Raw genomic sequence first — 5157 nt, 5'->3', positions numbered from 1 at the left:
CTGATGACAAGAGAGCACATGATGTCAAGAGACCACTTTGATCAGAGACCATGATTCAGAAGAAGCACTATGAGCAGAGAAGCACGATAGTCAGAGACCACTATATGTCAGAACCACTATATGTCAGAAAACCACTATGATTCAGAGACCAACTATAGTCAGAGAGCACTATGAGTCAGAGACCCACTATGATGCAGAGACACTATGATGTCAAAACCACTTGATGTCAGAGACCACTATGATGTGCATAGAGACCACTATAGAATGTTCAGAGAGCCACATATGATTGTCAGAGGACCCACTATGATGTCAGCAGACCACTATATGTCAGGAGCCACTATGATTCGCGACCCACTATTATGAGCAGAACCACTATGATGTCAGAGACCACTATGATGTATAGCATAGATTCAGAACCCACTATGATTCACAGACCCACTTATGATGTCAGAACGCACGTATGTCAGAAAATCATATGTCAGAGACGCACTATGATGTCGACCCATGATTAGAGCCATCATGATTCGATAGCACATGCAGAAACCACTTGTTCGAAATGAGTTCGATAGCCAGAGCACACTGTCAGACCACTAGTATAGCACGTGTAGGAACCCATGATGAGAGACACATGCATAGCACATGATAAGCACATGATTCAGACAATGTATGCAAACACATAGCGAACACTATGATTGTCAGAGACCACTAAAAAGAGTCAGATAGCCTATGATGACACACCAAATTGTGTTTGATGATCGCGGGAAAGAGCAGAATAGAGTTTTGTGGTTACAGTCCAAGCTGTCTTCCAATGGTGGACTCTGTGCTGCAAACCGAAGATTTATCCAACGTTGAAATAAACGCGTTGAGGTGAAGATGAAGCCAGTGTTGTAGCTACGCGATACGGATTCCCTTATTATTGACATCTCGAGCTCCTTATGTGAATCACACGCTGCTCCTCTCATTTAGCTATTTGCGCACTTAACGGACTTTGTTGTTGTCGAGTAGCTGATCACAAATCTAACATGTGATATTTAGAACCCAAAACATGTTTGATTCAAGAGTTTTTAAGCTAGCCAATTCAATCAATGTTTTCTTGAAACCAGAACAGCCGAGGAATATGTGCCTTACAACAGCTGCAGCATATCTCGTGTTATCCCAGCCTATAGACATAACAGCTGCATAGTGAGGATCCCAGCCTATAGAATTAACAAGCTGCATCATTGGGATCCCAGCCTATAGAATAACAGCTGCATATGTGGATCCCAGCCTATAAGAATAACAGCTGCATAGTGAGGATCCCAGCCTATCTAGAATAACAGCTGCACTAGTGTGGATCCCAGCCTATAGAATAACAGCTGCATAGAGAGGCAGTCCCAGCTTATAGAATAACAGCTGCATAGTGTGGATCCCACCTATAGAAATAACAGCGCATAGTGTGGATCCCAGCGCTATAGAATAAGCACTGCATAGTGTGAGATCCCACCCTATAGAATAACACGCTGCATAGTGTGATCCCAGCCTATAGAATAACAGCTGCATGGTGGATCCCAGCCTATAGAAACACAGCTGCATACGTGAGGATCCCAGCCTATAGAATACAGCTGCATAGTGTGATCCCAGCCTACTAGAATAAAGCTGCATAGTGGATCCCAGCCTATAGAATAACAAGCTGCATAGTGTGATCCCAGCCTATAGAATAACAGCTGCATAGTGTGGATCCCAGCCTATAGAATAACAGCTGCATAGTGGGATCCCAGCCTATAGAATAACAGCTGCATGGTGTGGATCCCAGCCTATAGAATAACAGCTGCATAGTTGGATCCCAGCCTATAGATAACAAGCTACATAGTGGATCCCAGCCTATAGTAAAACAGCTGCATGTGAGATCCCAGCCTATAGAATAACAGCTGCATAGTGTGGATCCCAGCCTATAGAATACAGCGTACATAGTGTGATCCCAGCCTATAGAATAATCAGCTGCATAGGTGGATCCCAGCCTATTAGAATAACAGCTGCATAGTGTGGATCCCAGCCTATAGAATAACAGCTGCTAGTGTGGATCCCAGCCTAAGAAATAACAGCTGCATAGTGTGATCCCAGCCTAAGAATAAACAGCTTAGCATAGTGTGGATCCCAGCCTATAGAATAACAGCTGCATAGTGATCCCAGCTATAGAATGAACACTCCATAGTGAGATCCAGCCTATAGAATAACAGCTGCATAGTGAGATCCCCAGCCTAAAATAACAGCTGCATAGTGAGGATCCCAGCTATAGAATAACAGCTGTCATAGTGAGGATCCCACCATAGAATAACAGCTGCATAGTGAATCCCAGCCTATAGAATAACAAGCTGCATGTGTAGATCCCAGCCTATAGAAATACAGCTGCATAGTGTGGATCCCAGCCTATAGAATAACAGCTGCATAGTGAGGATCCCAGCCTATAGAATAACAGCTGCATAATGGTGAGATCCCAGCCTATAGAATAACAGCTGCATAGTGCAATCCCACCTATAGATAACAGCTGCCATAGTGGGATCCCAGCCTATAGAATAACAGCTGCAAAAGGGGTGAGATCCCAGCCTATAGAAACAGCTGCATAGTGAATCCCAGCCTATAGAATAACAGCTGCATAGTGAGATCCCAGCCTTATAGGAATAACAGCTGCATAGTGTCAGATCCACGCCTAAGAATAACAGCTGCAAGTGATCCCAGCTATAGAATCAGCTGCAGATGTGATCCCAGCCTATAGAATAACAGCTGCATAGTGAGATCCCAGCCTATAGAATAACAGCTGCATAGTGTAGATCCCAGCCTATAGAATAACAGCTGCAAATGTGGATCCCAGCTATAGAGATAACACTGCATAGTGGATCCCAGCCTATAGAATAACAGCTACATAGTGTAGATCCAGCCTATAGAATAACAGCTGCATAGTGTAGATCCAGCCTCTGAAATTAATGATATGTACCCTTTGATTCTTGAAGAATATAAGTCCAAAAAGGACGTAGCAATTGCTGATTGGCCCTTTATTAACCGTACATGGACAGGAGTGTGTATGTGTTTTAGAAAGTGAAGGCCTCATGTCTGGATTCTCCTCACTGAAAAAGGACAGCCTCTTTCATAACTAAACGTTACCGAACCACAGAAATGCAGCATTTCAGCAGCTGTCTCAGCCTGGCTACACTTGTGCCCGAGAGCAGACTACGACTAAACTATCAATCATCATGAAGAGGGAATTCTCACTATCCTCTATCCCAGTTTCACACCACTACCACCTGCACGCACACACCCTACCCGCACGCACGCACGCACACACACACACACACACACACACACACAACACAACCACACACACACACACACACACACATCACATTCTACACACACATCACACACATCATCTACACACTACCAACCACCACACACACCACAAACACACACACACACACACACACACACACACACACACACACACACACACACACCTACTATCTTCACACAGTGATTTTATCATCTCACCTGTGGAGTAACTTAGACAAGTTAACCTCACTCATCCCTTCTCTTAGGATGAGGTGGCACACACACACACACACACACACACACACACACACACACACACACACACACCTACTACTTGTCACACCAGTGATTTATCATCTCACCTGTGGAGGAACTTAGACAGTTTGACCTGTCCCCTCCTCTCTGGGGGGCGTTAATACGGATCAGAGGAAAACCAGAAACAAACGTCAAAGAAGGTGTGATTTACAACCATAATTCAACGTCAACAAACATTGATTTTCATCACTGTAGTCATAGGCGTTGTCAGGGGTGTGCGGTTTTCCGAGCGTCACACTCGTCTGGATTGGCTCTGTCTTTCCCTCTCTACATATTCTGATTCCATTTCACGCGAGGAATTCAAAAAGCGCACACACCAGAGGGGTGTTTGCTAGCCCGGCTTCGGCGTCGGCTATGTACTTGAGAGAGAGATTGCTACACTGTAAAAAAAAAAAAAATGTGTTCCCAACTCACTGACAGCCATGGGGGAGCACTGAGCTAGTATCAATCACTGCCAACATACAAACGCTCACGGGGAAGAACGCCTGAAATCGAGCAGTAGTCCTGTTGCTGTGTTGCTCTCAGGAGGAGCAGCGATGTCCCACGGGACGCGTTCTCACACACACACACACACCCACAGACATGTTATTCTGCTGAGAATGAGCGCGTACCAAACCACCTGATAGGAAAAAATMGTTTGACAGAACGCAGAGAATTCTCCGAGCACATGTTCTGTTACTGGTTCTAAATGATTCATTCTGAGCTTTTTTTCTTTCTTTCTTTCTCCTAACTTCTGTTGTTGTCAGAATCAAGACAAGGTAGGATATACGAGCTTCGTGGAGTATTGTGTGGGGTTTTTTTTGCGATTATGTGCCGTCGCTCTAACGTGGCATTCAACCAAGAGGCAATCGTGTCGATGCTGGATCGGCTGCCAGTATTTGAATAAATCATTGTTTTCAGCTAGAGGTGATTCTGTTTGAATATTGTGACCTATATACATAGGTCCAGAGAGAGAGAGAGAGAGAGCAGAGAGAGAGAGAGAGAGAGAGAGAGAGAGAGAGAGAGAGAGAGAGAGAGAGAGAGAGAGAGACCGAGAGAGTAGAGAGAGAGAGAGAGAGAGAGAAGAGAGAGAGAGAGAGAGAGAGAGAGAGAGAGAGAGAGGAGAGAGAGAGAGAGAGAGAGAGAGAGAGAGAGAGGAGAGAGAGCAGAGAGAGAGAGAGAGAGAGAGGAGAGAGAGAGAGAGAGAGAGAGAAAGAGAGAGAGGCAGAGAGAGAGACAGAGACAGGAAGACAGAGAGAGAGAGAAGAGAGAGAGAGAGAGAGAGAGAGAGAGTAGACAGAGAGACAGAGAGACAGAGAGAGAGCAGACCATCTCTTATCAATCAGCTGTATCTTTAAATAAAGCAGTGTACTTCTGTCTGTCCTCTTACTGAGACCTCACTCTCTTATCAGTCGCCTGTATCTAAATAAAAAGCAGAAGCAGAGACATTAGTGGTGTTAACTACTGCTAGGCTTGTCCTGACCCCCACTGACATCCCATTACATTTCCCTGATTTGAGCAGTAGTGGAGAGCTGGGCTGTGAGTTACTGTGCAAGTTCA

This window comes from Salvelinus sp. IW2-2015, unplaced genomic scaffold, assembly GCF_002910315.2.
Source record: "Salvelinus sp. IW2-2015 unplaced genomic scaffold, ASM291031v2 Un_scaffold4412, whole genome shotgun sequence".
NCBI classification, from domain to species: domain Eukaryota; kingdom Metazoa; phylum Chordata; class Actinopteri; order Salmoniformes; family Salmonidae; genus Salvelinus; species Salvelinus sp. IW2-2015.
The sequence above is the reverse complement of the archived record's forward strand: the minus strand, read 5'-3'. Positions refer to the sequence as shown.